The sequence below is a fragment of the Lissotriton vulgaris genome, chromosome 7 (assembly GCF_964263255.1).
Source record: "Lissotriton vulgaris chromosome 7, aLisVul1.2, whole genome shotgun sequence".
Taxonomy (NCBI): Eukaryota; Metazoa; Chordata; class Amphibia; order Caudata; family Salamandridae; genus Lissotriton; species Lissotriton vulgaris.
Window position 1 is genome coordinate 540,916,505 of NC_141695.1, and position 15,482 is coordinate 540,931,986.

The 15,482-nt window shown below is 45.2% G+C and overlaps 1 pseudogene; it reads left to right on the top strand.

Moving 5' to 3' along the window:
* Positions 1 to 13,720: 13,720 nt before the first annotated feature.
* On the top strand, positions 13,721 to 13,829 carry LOC147702000 (5S ribosomal RNA; annotated as a pseudogene).
* The last annotated feature ends 1,653 nt before the right edge of the window (positions 13,830 to 15,482 follow it).

Sequence of the window (15,482 nt, forward strand, 5' to 3'; positions counted from 1 at the left end):
ACCAAAGCACACATTATTAAATACATGTTATCATAAACTGAGGCATGAAATAACGATTTAAATTCATTTTACTTATTGTAAATCACATGTATTTGTTTCAGTGACAAAGAGCTCAAAGCTGATCACTCTTCTCTGGTGATGCTGGTGACAGCTGCACAGTCAAGCCAGACCATTAGAAAGGCAATCCACGTGTGTGAATGATGAATATTAGTAGTTCTCCATTTTTCATTATTTGCAAAGTTTTTGTTATAAACTCCCAATATAGTCCGTTTATTTTCTTACTTTTCTGATAAATATAATTTCTAAATTAATATGACACAAAACGTATTTTACTGGGTTTTACTCAACAACTGACACAGTGGCACGCAGGCCATTGAAAAATACAAAGCAAATTGCTGGCCACTCTGACCTGGAACAAAGCAGGTAACATCTAAAGCTCAGGGAATCTGATCCTCCTTATGAATACAGAGATAAGTGATCCCGGCCTTGAGTTACCTGCAGTACTGCTGGGTATCCTATCCATTTCAGGCAGAGTTTTCCCTTTGTGTTTCTCTGCTCGCTCCCTACTGGCCTTTTTCTTTCCATCGCAGTGCAGGTGGCATGCTTAGAAATCAGTATGATATAATAATAATAAAAACGAGTCAATTCACTATTACAGTGCAATGCCCAAACAACTATGCTTTAAACAAACCTAGGAACAAAGTCAGCAAGAAGTATGAACAATCCTTATAATAACAAGCTCATCTCAAAAAAACATCTTGCACCTGGTCCCACAATTTTGCCTCCGGAGAGCTAAAACCAAAGCTCTACCCCAACTCTACCAGCCTGTGAACATACAGATGTAGGACTCCCCCCTGGGTCAGGCCTAGTCTCGTCTCCTGCAAAACTATTTCATAGACTCGCCTATTACCTTCTTCACTCTCCAGCCACCTGCATTCGCTATCCAATAACACACATGACACTAACGCACCGTCTAGCGTTATCAAATAGAGAACTGGCCTGATAGAGTGCCTTAGAGCCCAGTCCAAAGCAAGGCTAGGCACTTGGTGAAAATCCCAGGCTGCTGGTTTGCTAGCGCTCGACCTGGCACCTAAAGCGAGGTCCGAGCCTGGGTGTAAGTGGAAAATAAGCAAGTGCAAGTCTCGTGGAAGACAGGGCTGTGTTTGGCTATCTGTAGCAAGCTGGCAAAGCTGGCCTGGCTCCAGGAATTTTATTTGGGTGGGCCAAGGGTGCATTTGGGCGGGCCACTGCGGGCTCGATTTGTCGCATATATGCCTAGGTAGGCCTGCTTCAGGGCCCTCCTTTATCTCTTCTTACTCTTACAAGGCCCAGTAAAACTCACTCTTTACCAAATCTCTTTCTAAATATTATCACTCCCAAAAAGTGTTTTTTCCATGAAAGGTTCCTTTGATGGGAAGAGGAGGTTTCTGAGGTGGGATTATCAGGCAAGTGACACTTCTCGGGCTGCCTCTATGCGAGCCTTCAGGGAGAATCCCTCTTCATTACTACCTCCACCTGACCACAGATTCTGCAATACACTCCCTTACAGGCTTGATTATCCACTATTCCTCTCCAGTGCTGGAGTTCTGGACTTTTTGGTTCCGTCCAGAGGTGTCAGGGAACAACACCCAAAGACCCCGGAGTTCCACCTGCCTTGGTGCGCAAATGAACAGAAACACGGGCTTCTTGATGGTGGCGTCAAAGACCAAAGGTTTATTACTGCAGGGACACAGAAATCACAGAATCTACACACGGGCAGAATCTAGGAGACTGTTCGATTTGTGCATTGAGGGTTGCTCCTTATATACCAAAAATTGTGCTTCAGGCAAATATTTCACATGTCAGTACATTCCCAAACCTTTGTGTCCTAAACAATAAATATTTGGCGTTACACAGGAACTGTCGATAATATCTGATGCCAAACATCACGAAGAGGGGTTCCCACTAGTCCATCACAATCCCTTGTCAATATTGCATTCAAGAGCCGGACCGCCTCATCGTAAAGTTCGTTACCTCCCCCTAATAAAGGCCCAGAAGGAAAGGAGCAGAGCCAGGTGCAGAAGATAGGAAAGCGGGATAAGAGATGTTTGTGGGTTGTAAATGGGCAAGGCTACCGGCTTCGGCCGCCTAATCATGATCGGGACAATGGACACGAGAACCAGTTCAGGTGGGCTGGCCTCGGGCAGAGGAGGCAGCCTTTGTCGAGTCATGCAGCTTCAGCGTGATCTGGTTTAAGGTGTACGTGTCATGTAAGAGGTGAATCTCCGGCTAAGGCTACGTGTCCTTAATCAAAATGGAGTGATCAGAGGCTATTGCATATGTGAGGGCAAGGAAACACAAAATGGCGGCCATGATCTAAGATGGATGCCATGGGTAGATCAGAAATGTGTTCATAACAGGAGTGTTCTTGCTCGTATCGTAGCGAAAACACCAGGATATGCTAAATGGATCATTTGCGGTTCGCTGATACTAATATTATGTATTTCCGACAAACTTGAAAACACGGGTTCAAATTGTCACGGAACCTCAGACCCTCCTTTTGCCCTTACATAGGCAATTACTCAGTCTATATCAGAGTCTAGTTCTATACTCATCAGGTCAGTGACATGTTGTTGTACCATCATCCTTTCTCGTGCCTTTTCTCCAAACGCAGGTGGTTTCCTAAAACAGGTTGCAGCACAAAGGCTACACAGGGCTGGACCACACTGGATAATCAGGCAGCATGAGAAGAGGAATACTAAGATGACACCAATGACCATTAGAACCTTCCATCCCCACGCTGAGATCAGAGTCCAAACCCACTCTATAAAGGACCAGTTTCCCTTGTCTACATGTATAGAGTCGGAAATCTTGTGTAGCTTAGAGATCGCCTCATAGACTGTTGGAGCATTATTAGGAATAAAGACACAGCAGCTCGATTGGATCATTCTGCATACCCCACCTCGGTCTGCAAGGATAACGTCTAAAACCATACGGTTTTGCAACGTCATGAGTCTATCCGCCTGAAGCTCAGCCGTCAGGTTGCTAAGGGCACCAGTAGTTTCGGTAATAGTAGATTCAACTACCCGTGTTAGCTGACGTATGTTTCTACTATTGGCCATAGGCCCCCAAAACGGAAGGAAGCCTTTGAAAAAGTCTCCAGCTTCCTGACCAGCAGTATCTTCTTTGCTGAAGACACCTCTCGCTACTCTTGTTCTGTGGTAATCAGATGAAGCAGTGTATGTTGGAGGCAACAATCGAGCAATATAGCATGAACCTGAAAAGTCTGCAGGCAACCATGTATAAGCTCGGTCTTGACAAATGAAATAGGTACCCCTAGCAGTGAGGAAGGCAGGGGAAGAGTTAGCCGGAAACACATAAGTCTCAACGCACTCACTCCTCCCTAGCTGAGCTCTCGAATTTCTCCCATTACCTTGCAAACAGACCTGACCTCGGTGAGGTACGACCCAGATTGGAGTTGAGCTTTTACGCTTGCTTTCTCCTAAACTAAGGCGATACTCTGAAGTATTCCAACTCAAATACACTCGTAGTTCGTCTCTAGGGTATGATGGAGTATTATTGACATCCTTGATCATGTCAATAATTCCCTGGACTAAAGCTTTGTTGGCAGAGTTATATTTAGTGGAACGTGGTGGACGTGGAGGATAGGTCTCAAGGGCATAAGCAAAGATGGTTTGAAGGGCCTGAAATGATCCATTGTAGCTGAAAGGCAAAACCAGATAGGGAATACCTTTATCCATAGTGTGGGGTATCAAGCCACACACCCAGCAGTCTGTAGTGTTAACTACCAGTTGGTGTTGGTGCAAGAGCTGTACAAAAGTGTTGTTAATGAACTCTGTACGTCGGGCTTGCTCATGTTCAGGAAACGAGTGAAAAGAGTGTATAGAAGAAACAGTAGAAGTAACAGGATCAAGGGGAGGTACTGTAGTAACTGGCACAAAAATCAGATTTATACTAAAGGCTATTCCACCCATCAATGTTGCTAAAATAATCAAAAATGTAACGGCACATTGCATCAAAAAGCATTTGCTACGAAGAATTTTGTACAGTCTGTTTCTGCGAACATAAATCACATTTTCTCGTTGCAGCGCAGGAAGCTCCATCTTCTACAATCCGCTCGCGACCACTGATGATGTGCACGTAGATGAATATGCCTCTGTCAGCCCTGGGAGTTCCCAAAACCAACAGAAAGATCGACCTTGTGTCAGACCCCTGCAAATTCAAACTAGGCACACAGCCACGACCCTACGGCTACCCAGACGGCAAGGCAATTTAAAAAACAATAAACAATAGCAAACTTCCTGGCTGAAAAGCAAAAGTTCAGTATATATATATATATATCAAAATTACAATATGCAGTTGCCTGCTTTATTAGTCCTTTTTATGGCTTCTAAGGTTGTATCTCTTCTTCGCTGGTACTGTTTGATCGGAAAATAGTGTATCACTAGCAGCTGTTGCAGAGTTTAAGTTCGCAGATAACAAAGTTTCTTCTGATGCTGAAGACAAATGTTCAATGTTCGAAGGAGTTTTCTCAGGAGGAGAGTCAGGTTTCAAAGTGTCAGTAATCAAATCGGCATCACTGAAAGGGATAAATTTCGGGGTGATTTCAGATTCGGAGGCACCAATTCCCTTCTTCACCCAGTCGTCGTAAGGCAGCGGCAATGGAACACGCTTTACGTGAGAAGCGTGAATCCAGTTCTTGCGGTCAGCAACACGTACGGCTGTCCTCGTTGCCAGCAGGACCTGGAAGGGACCGATGTAGCGAGGCTGAAGATTCTTTGTCCTCGCGAAGTTTTTGACCATCACTTGGTCGCCGGGTTTCAGTTGATGCCCTGGACTCTCCGGAGGTTTTGGTAGTGCATCGAAAACCTGTTGATGAATAAGACTCAATTTAGCAGTCAAGTCGTAAAGGTAGTCTATCAACATAGGATATTCAATAGAGCAAAATTGTTTAGGCCTTGGCACACCCCAGATATTTGCCGGGTGGCCAAACACAATCTCGTATGGAGAAAGCCCTATTCTAGAATGCACTGTTGCTCTCGTTGATAACAAGGCCAAAGGAAGTGCGTCTGGCCAAGCCAAACCTGTGGATGCTTGTATTTTGGCTATCTTCAGCTTGAGGGTGCCATTATAACCCTCCACTAGACCAGCTGACTGGGGATGGTTCGCACTATGAAATTTTTGTTTCAAACCTAGGCCTGCACATACACTCTGCATAACTTTCCCTATAAACTCACTTCCGTTATCTGACCATACAATCCGTGGCATACCGAATCTAGGGAAATATTCTTTGAGAAGAATTTTGGCAGTTGATAAGGCGGTATTGTCCTTCAGTGGGTATGCTTCTATCCACCTGGAAAAAGCACAAACCACCACCAGGACGTATTTCAAGTTATTACAGCGTTCCATGTGAATGAAATCTAACTGAATCACTTCAAAGGGACAGGAAGGAGGAGCGAAATGACCAGCTGGAGTTGGAGTTCCCTTGCCAGGGTTATGCATCAAGCACACCATACAATTTTTCACCACCCTCTCTGCACACTTACTGATCCCATCATTCTTCCAGACCGGAGCCAACATCTTACAGATACCTTTAGAACTTATATGCGCTACTCCGTGCGCCATTGTCACTACTGCAAGCACATACGCATCCGGCAACATCCAACGTTGTTGCTCTGTCAAATCAATCCAACATCCATTCGAGTCCAACTTGCCCGTACTTTCTCTCCATACACGTTTCTCTTCCTCAGTCGCTTCTCTCTGAATCTCCTTCACACTTTCCATTGTGTCTTCACACATCCCAGACTCAGCGATCCATCTTGCAGACGTTGCAACATACATTCTACTCATCACATCTCTAGCTGTCTGTTTAGCAATTTCATCAGCAAAAGCATTCCCACGTCCAATATCATCCGTGATTGCTTTATGAGCACTGCACTTTACAATTGCAACTTCAGTTGGCAAGGTTAGAGATTCCAACAAGTCGTTAACTAGCTGACCATGCTGGATCTTAGTCCCATGGGACGTAATGAAACCTCTTTCTCTCCACAACCGGCCAAAACTATGGGCCACGCCAAATGCGTACTGACTATCTGTGAACACATTCACTCTCTTTCCCTCAGCTAAAACACATGCTCTCGTTAGAGCTATTAATTCTGCAGCTTGGGCAGAATTCTGACTCACTCTTGCAGTCTCCACAATCGTCTTCAAAGTTGTCACCGCATAAGCAGCAGTCACATCACCATTCTCCAATTTAAAACATGACCCGTCCACATATAGCGTACCATCCGGATCGGGTAACGGAGTATCTTTAAGGTCAATGCGTCCTTTTGTCTCTTCCTCCGTTTTAAAATAGCAGTCATGTGGCTCAGAATCACTCGACTCTTGATCAGTCGGCAACAGCGTTGCTGGATTCAATACATTACATCTTTTGATCTGAATATGACTCGCTAGTAGTGTCAGTTCGTAACCAGATAATCTCGCACTGGTAAGGTGTTGTGTCTTCGTTCGGTTCATGAGTGTATCCACTGCATGAGGAACCATGACCACTAGCATATTGTTCATCACCAAACCAGCAGATTGCCGAATGGAAGCCGCAGCTGCCGCTGTAGCCCTCAAACAACTAGGCAACGCTTTGGCTACCGGATCTAATGTTGATGAGAAATACGCACAAGGGCGTTGTTTATCACCAAACTTCTGTGTCAGGACACTCAACGCGCAACCTTCTCTCTCGTGAACGTAGAGCGTGAATGGTTTACTGTAATCAGGTGTACCCAATACAGGAGCTGAACACAAGGTTTTTCGTAATTCAGTAAAACTCTCTTGACATTCATCAGACCATGGCACCGGACTCGGAACATTTTTCCCAGTCAAAGCTACCAATGGTTTCGCTAAAAGAGAAAAATTTGGAATCCACTGCCTACAGTAGGAGGTAATACCTAAAAAGGCACGTACTTCTCTCTGTGTGCGTGGAACACTCATTTGCGTAATTGCTTTTATTCTTTCTGGGGTCAACTTCCTTCCCTCCTTTGACAAGAGATGACCTAGGTAGGTCACTTCTTGGCAGCAGTATTGCATCTTGGAAGGTGATACTTTGTGATTTAAATCAGACAAATGATGTAACAACGATACTGTAGCTGCTTTGCAAGTTTCCTTGTCATCGGCAGCCACTAAAAGATCATCTACATACTGTACTAGTGCAGAACCTGGAGGAAGGACAAAATAATCTAGCTGACTTTTTAATGCTTGACTGTAAATAGATGGACTCTCACAGTAGCCTTGTGGAGCGCGTTTAAATCTGAAGCTTCGACCTCCTAGACAGAAGCCAAAAATATCCCTGCTTTCCTCGGCTATCGGAATGCTGAAAAAGGCATTCTTCAAGTCGATGACTGAGAACCAATTGGCTGTAGCAGGAATCAATGTTAACAAGGCAGTAATGTCTGGAACCACAGGAAACTGTGGAACCACAATCTTATTGACTTCTCTAAGGTCTATGACAAACCTATATACTGGAGGCTTAGTAGGATCAGTTCGTTTCAGAATTGGCAATACAGGACTATTACAAACATTTCCTCGAGTTTCTTCAACCACACCTTTCTTAATCAAATCTTGCACAATCAATAAAAGTGCACGTTCTCCTTCACTTGATATTTTATATTGGGGAATTCTGGGAAATTTTACATTTGCTTTCAAAGTTACTACATACGGTGGTATTTCTAAAAGGCCTACATCATTAGGACCAGTCGCCCAAAGAGAATCAGGGAGTGAGCGCAGCTCTGGCGGGAGTGCGTCCATTGACAAGTACATCGGAGAAGTGAGTCTTTTACCCAAAGTAAGCTGTACTCCTTCCGGAGAACAGTACAATGTCGCATATAGTCGTTTTAACAAATCTAAACCAAGCAGATTTTCATTACAACCTGTCGTCAAAATCAAGGGTGCTTTCAATTGGCATGGTCCAACAGAAATAGACAAAGGATTAGATATCGGGTTGTAAACAGGGGCGCCTGAAAAACCTACGGAAACATTAGTTGAGCCAGACAAAGGTGCGCCAGGGAGTTTCGCATGAATGATAGAACTTTTTGCGGCACCAGTATCCAACAGAAACGGTTCGACTACACCTGATGTTGCTACTGCGACATAAGGCCCACTCTGATCCACTGGAACTGATACTACTCCCTCTCTCTGTCCATGGCTGTCCTAGTACCCATTTTGCTGGAATCCCTCATCAACTTCACAATAATCCTCAACAAGATATTGCTGAGATCTATTCTGTTGAGCTGACTGTACGTTTCGTTGATCAAAGTGATTGGAGGGACGATCATTCGTTTGCGGAGGCATAGCACCTCGCCCTCGACCTCTAGTATTCTGCGCAAAACCACCACGACCTCTCTGGGCTGCTGCTGCATTATTTTGCGCTAGAATCGGACATTCATTCTTGTAGTGACCCTCTTTCTTACAGTACGCGCACTGATTCCACTGATATTGAGGCCTGGTTGAACTATAATCTGTCCTTTGATACGAATTCTGTTGCATATTAGTCTGATTCGTGCGAGGCGGATACGCCTGCTGTAAAAGAACTTTAGTCTTTAAATCTTTCGTTTTCTTCTCTGATTTCTCCTTTTCCTCTTTATCCCTATTTTCGTAGTACTGCGCAGTCGCAAGTATTTGCGCTGTTGTAGATACAGCCCACGCACTCTCTGAATCCTTTAATTTATTGCATAATTCAGGTAACAAATTATGCACAAATTTATCGACAAACAATCTCTGTCCTCCTTCAGTGCTCATATCCTGACCACTATGGTCTACAAAAGTCTCTTCGAACCTCGTGAAGAAGTCGGAGACACTTTCATCTTTCTTTTGCTTGCATGCGGATAATTTATCCCAATTAACACGCAACGCAGGCATCAGAGTCTTCATTAAGTCAATTATTCTACCTGGAAGATTAGCAATTAGGGGTTCGGGTTTTGCACCACCCGTTTGCTGACCATCTGCTGCAGTGATAGCTGCCCAATCACCACCTAAAGCTGCTTGATGATCCTCTCTACGAATTTTAGCCCACACTGGTTGTGGAACTACATTGCCAAATAGCATGTCAATGTCTGCCAAATTCATTATACAGGCTTCAACTGTCTGTGTCAATTCCTTGTAATATCCGGCCGGGTTCTTACGCGGATCTGGTAAGGCCTGTTTCACCGCTAGCACTTCAGCTCGCTTCCATGGAATGTGTATCCACACTCGTTGGAACTGTGCTGGAGCAGCTGCAATACCCGCATTATCATCACGTTGTATTGCTTCGCGCCAGATTGGAGGAACCTCCCTCATAGGATATTGGCGACTTAGCTTCATTTTACCTTTCTCTAAATCTCTCGGCGAACGAAGAGATGGATCATTCCTAAAACTCAAAATAAGTTCCATCGCTTCTTGTATATTATCACCCACTATCATTCCTGCAGCAAACTCTTTTTGCACCTTAATTAAATCCTCCAAGTCTGATTCGACATCATCTTCCTCTATTTCCTCACGTAACAACGAGCACATCTCATCAAAGACGTATCGTTGCGTTGGTTCCTTCCACTGCATAAACGTATCTAATACATCTCTCGTATTATATCTTCTAACTTTCGTAATCCATCTGAGAGCCGTGGAATCTAAAACTCCCCGTTCTTCAGTACTTGGTAGCTGACTACGTCTCTGAACTGAATCAGAAGTAGGAGTCTTAATTAAGGATTTATATAAAGGAGACAGAATATTAGCAACAGAATCAGTTATTTTTCGACGTACAGAAAGTGGAGTTAACATACTCGCAGACGTAGAGAACACAGTAGAGGTAGGAACAGATTGCGAAGCAGTAGGAGTATCGATGAAAATAGTTTGTGAAGTAGTAGGTGTAAGCGAGACAGATACAGGTATAGAAGTCGGCAACCCAGGAAGAGGAGGAGCCGTAGGAACATTCACATTAACCACAGGAGGTACAGGAACTAGATTCTGAGGAACAAGAACACCAGGTTGTCCAGCAACCGGCAGTTGAACATTCGGTACAAGTTGGGCCGCAGCACCTTGTGCATACGGTGGAGGTGAACGTAACAGATAAGACAACAGAGGATCGTTTTCGGGATCCTCCAGTATCTTAGCTGTTTTCGATGGCAAGGCAGGGTAGCACTTGTCAATCGCTAAATTATGCTCTCTAATTGCTACGTCTATAGCCTTTTCGCACTCATTATCTTGCAGTTGTTTAGTTGCTTGCTCTAGAGTTAACTCTTCTTGCTCTTTTTGTTCTTTCTTCAACCTTTTCATTTCTCTCTGTTTAGATTCCTTTCGCCAGTAACGGAAAGAATCAAACATTGCCGGCCGGGCTTTCTTACTAAACAGTTTCGCTTCTAAATTATCAAGGATCTCGGGCTCAAAACTACCATGTAGTGGCCAACTAAGGACACCATCCTTCTTACAATAACGGACCCACACCTCGTTATAGGATATAGGACCCACTCCAAATTTGCAATATAGGTCATAAAGGGGAGTCCCAATCGGAGGAACCAAACAAGAATCCTCCAATCGTGAGTCACTGTTGCAACTAAAACAAGACAACATTTTCCGACTTACCATTTTCAGTCTGGAACACAAAACAAACAAAACACGAAACAGATATGTGCACTTGAACCAAGAACTTAGGCCTACCAAAACCAAACTAATGTATCGATACCCAAACTGAACCAAATAGATTATCGTAACCAGAACAACTAGTGATAATCTTACGAAACCAAACCAAACCAAGAACCGATCAAGGATTTTTAACAATCCTCACAAAGTAACCAGCTAGCTATCACTAAATACTTAACTGAGGCACTGAAGACGTCACCAAGGAGAAACCCGTCACGTTTCGCTGTACTAAGGCTGCACCTCGGGTCCAAGACAGGGCGACGGTCAAGGCAACGGCCCACTGCAGCCGTCCTGAACGGGAACCCTCGTGGAAGAGAACTTCAGGGCCACTTTTGCGATATGCCGGGATCGATGAAGTGGGGCGCCTCCCTCAGGAATCTTCTCACGAAGCTTCTCGAACTCTTCAGGCTTTTGGACCGGTACCGAATGACGTCGCCCCACGTTGGGCGCCAATTGGAGTTCTGGACTTTTTGGTTCCGTCCAGAGGTGTCAGGGAACAACACCCAAAGACCCCGGAGTTCCACCTGCCTTGGTGCGCAAATGAACAGAAACACGGGCTTCTCGATGGTGGCGTCAAAGACCAAAGGTTTATTACTGCAGGGACACAGAAATCACAGAATCTACACACGGGCAGAATCTAGGAGACTGTTCGATTTGTGCATTGAGGGTTGCTCCTTATATACCAAAAATTGTGCTTCAGGCAAATATTTCACATGTCAGTACATTCCCAAACCTTTGTGTCCTAAACAATAAATATTTGGCGTTACACAGGAACTGTCGATAATATCTGATGCCAAACATCACGAAGAGGGGTTCCCACTAGTCCATCACAATCCCTTGTCAATATTGCATTCAAGAGCCGGACCGCCTCATCGTAAAGTTCGTTACCTCCCCCTAATAAAGGCCCAGAAGGAAAGGAGCAGAGCCAGGTGCAGAAGATAGGAAAGCGGGATAAGAGATGTTTGTGGGTTGTAAATGGGCAAGGCTACCGGCTTCGGCCGCCTAATCATGATCGGGACAATGGACACGAGAACCAGTTCAGGTGGGCTGGCCTCGGGCAGAGGAGGCAGCCTTTGTCGAGTCATGCAGCTTCAGCGTGATCTGGTTTAAGGTGTACGTGTCATGTAAGAGGTGAATCTCCGGCTAAGGCTACGTGTCCTTAATCAAAATGGAGTGATCAGAGGCTATTGCATATGTGAGGGCAAGGAAACACAAAATGGCGGCCATGATCTAAGATGGATGCCATGGGTAGATCAGAAATGTGTTCATAACAGGAGTGTTCTTGCTCGTATCGTAGCGAAAACACCAGGATATGCTAAATGGATCATTTGCGGTTCGCTGATACTAATATTATGTATTTCCGACAAACTTGAAAACACGGGTTCAAATTGTCACGGAACCTCAGAGCCCCTTATCTCACAGATGACCTTGGGCCCCAGCCCCATATCTGGCACCATCGGGCTCCACTTTAATTTTTCCCTGTAAAAGCATTAGTAAAATCACCTTCAAACTTAAAACATTGAATATAGCAGTAAATATAATTAGCATGCACTTTAAAGTATGTTCCACAGTAGCCCTTATGACCCGACTGCTATTTAAATAAACAAAACCAGAAAGGCCATGACAGGGCCGGCTTCAGCGCTGATATGAAAGTCTTTTTTGGCGACGCACCAATAACCTCTTTCTCCGTAAATACCTTTACTACCACCTTCCAACAGTGCCCCTCATCCCTCCATGGCCCCCCTATTGACCTCCTCCCCGGATTCCCTCACTACCACCCTCCATCAGTGACCCTCTTCTCTCCCTAGCTTCCCCCCTCCACCCCAAGACCTTTTCCTCAGATTCCGTCACTGCCACCCTCAAACAGTGCTCCTCATCGCTCCATAGCCCCTCCACTACCTCCTCCTCAGATTCTCTCACTGCCACCCTCCAACAGTGTCCCTCATCCTTACGTAGCCCCTCTCTCATATGCATTTAATTTGTTGTACAGTGCTACTCATATCAGTGTAGTGTGTGTCAGTAGTTTACACCATGCATGCATTACACAGAGACAATGAATCATACAAGTATGTAAATCAATCTATAGGGAATGTCACATAAGCCAATGAGGCCTACAAGGTGTAGGAATCACATGTCATTCATACTAGTGGGCAGTATATTTTAAAAGGGTTTGGTCTGGGGAAACACAACCTTAGGATTTAACACCATGCGCGCTAGCGGAATTCCGCTCGCACGCTGAGATTTGCGAAAACGCACTTTATGTGACGAGCTGGGCTCGTCATCAGCGTGCGAGGAGGCTATGCCATGACGAGCCCAGCTCGTCATCAGCGTGGAAGGGGTTAAAGAGTATTGCATGGGGGTCATGGGAATTTTGTATTGTCTTATTGTTGTCCTGCATCAACCATGATAATGATAAAAAACTGTTTAAATGAAGCACACACGAAGTACGTGTCCTGCTGGGCCTGTGCAGATTTTAAAAAGAAAAAAATGTAGTAACACATTCTTTTACCTACTCCATTAGTCAAAATTTTGTACAGCCTGACGTCATAAGCCACCGCAGTGCCCAAGAAAGGTGAATAGGAATAAACAAACTTATTTTCTCCTGCACTGCATATAAAAAGAAAAATCAATGCAGCAGGACAGTAGGCAAAGGTTACCGTTGTCAAAGAAAGGATTGGTCGCCTTTCGCCATGCAGAGATGAAGGGGTGAAAAAATAAACAAAGCCTCGTTAACATGTAAATGGTCTTTTAAAGACCTGTGAAGTACTCGGGTGCGGCTGCGATAATCTCTAAAACGGTCAGTGTGTGTCAGCCCGGGCTGACACACAAGACATGTGCGCTGCACGTCTGCCTTCAATCCCTCACTGCGAGGGCCAAGGCTCCTGTTTGGGTGGTCCAGGCTCATGTTTGAGTGGGCCAGGCCCACCCGGCCCACCCGCTAGAACCGGGCCTGTTGCAAAGGAGGGCAGTTGCTGAAGGGAAGTGTGCAAATGTGTTTGAGCATAGCCTGCTTCAGACACTCGGGCTGTGTCAGCACAAGCGGCTTGCAACAGCAGCCTCCAATGCCTACGACCATACTACCCTTAATGTGCCTGATCTCGGAAGCTAAGCAGGGTCGGGCCTGGTTAGTACTTGGATGGGAGACCGCTTGGCAATACCAAGTGTTGTAGGCATTTTGCCTCTCACTCATACCAGGTGGTGCTCGTCCATTCCACAATCTCACAGAACCTTCTTCGCTAAGGGCACTTAAAAAAAAAGCTTCTGCTCTTTTTTTTTTAATTTATGAAGAAACCGGCATCAAGTTTACAATATGCGTGCCCCTTAACATTCCACTCCAAAACTGAGAGACAATGAAGAAAACATTTGCCCTAAAACACGAGAGAGGGCCCCCAGCTAAGGCTGGTCTTCGGACGGTCAGCTGGGAGCTTTTGAAGCTGCTGCTGATGGACTGCAGCAGCCCAAGCTCGGGTTCCAGGCCCCCCTCGCTTGGCTGTTCCCAGCAGCCAGGGAGAAGGAAGGTCCTAAGGCAGAGAGCCAGGCCGGTGACATTAAGGGCCTTGGACCCAGGCAGTCAGTGGCGGCTCTTGGAGGTAGTACTGCGGGGAGGTGGGACGGGCAGGGTGGAGGGTAGTATACTCCTGCTTACCGCAGAATGGAGTTAAGTAAATAAATAAGTAATTCAAATGAATTACATTGCCTGCACTGCAACGCCAAATCGGCAGTGCGAATCACAATGTAATTTGTTTTATTTATTTATTTACTCAACTCCGTTTGGCTGTATGCCAAAGTTTACTACACCCACTGCTCGTCTCCCGCCCCGTCCCGCAGTACTAGAGGAGCCGCCACTGCAGGCAGTACTCAGACCCTTGCCTCACTATCTCTTCTATACGCACAGATGTGAACCCTCAGTACACACCAACATACTCCCAGCAGGAATGCAAGCCAGCTTTAGGGGAGGGACAAGGTGGCCCCCATTGTCGCAGCTGCTTGGAATGTGAAAGCGGGCATGGCGTGGAGCTAAATATAAGCAAAACACGTGTTGTGGTACCTGAAGGAGGAGAAACTCAATAAAGAAAATAGTGCTTACAAGTCAGGTACCGTTAACAACCAAAGTGGCCATGGGCGGCTACAAATGAAGACAAGGAGGGACTAACAAACTAATTACTTAATCAAAAGCCTGCATTTAAGAATGACAAACACAGAAGCCAATGACAAATATGGGCAGAGAGGGGGCGGGGCTTCTCTTCCATACTCGACTACAGCAGACTGCCACAGCAGCGCATGTGCCCTGGCTCAGGCTCAACCTAAAAAGGGGACTGTTATTAAATGTAAGAGAATGGGAATATTATACATGCATGCAGTGATTATTTTGTGATGTGGATGTAGAAACTAGTCCCTGCATTCATGCTTGCTTGAGACTGATGTGATCTGGAGTATTTTTTTGCCATTGTGTTACTGGTCAGGACAGTTGGCAGAGGTGGTGTAGTTTTGGGCTGAGTAGTACCATCTCACAGTCCATCCATTAAGTACAGCCATAGATCCAGAAAGATGGGAAAGATCCTCCCCGGAGTATTTTGTATTAATTTAATAGAACATTGACATAGCCCCATAGAGTACTAAAGCACTGTAGTAGGGAACATTTATACTGTAGCTGGAATATCTCAAACATGACATTGTAGTACATGGTATATGGTCTGGCTGAGTCCCTGGTTACTAAGTCAGGATGCAGTGAGATTTTATGTAATACTTTTACAGTGTGCCTTAGACTAACATGCAACAGAGTAATTCAGCAGCACAACAATCTACCAGTAACCAGGGGCGGCCTT